This window comes from Octopus bimaculoides, unplaced genomic scaffold, assembly GCF_001194135.2.
Source record: "Octopus bimaculoides isolate UCB-OBI-ISO-001 unplaced genomic scaffold, ASM119413v2 Scaffold_264191, whole genome shotgun sequence".
Taxonomy (NCBI): domain Eukaryota; kingdom Metazoa; phylum Mollusca; class Cephalopoda; order Octopoda; family Octopodidae; genus Octopus; species Octopus bimaculoides.
In genome coordinates, this window is record NW_026369956.1 from 782 (window position 1) to 1,005 (window position 224).

Genomic DNA, 224 nt, shown 5'->3' on the forward strand with positions numbered 1-224 from the left:
GTCAAATCTGTTGATATGGTGTCTGTTGAAAATTCTGTTGTGGGATGTGTGGTTTCATCTGTTGATAGAGCATCGGTTGTCACATCTGTTGATATGGTGTCTGTTGAATATTCTATTGTCGGATGTGTGGTTTCAGCTACTGATAGAGTGTCAGTTGTCACATGTGTTGACATAGTGCCTGTTGAATATTCAGTTGTGGGATTTGTCGTTTGATCTGTTGATAG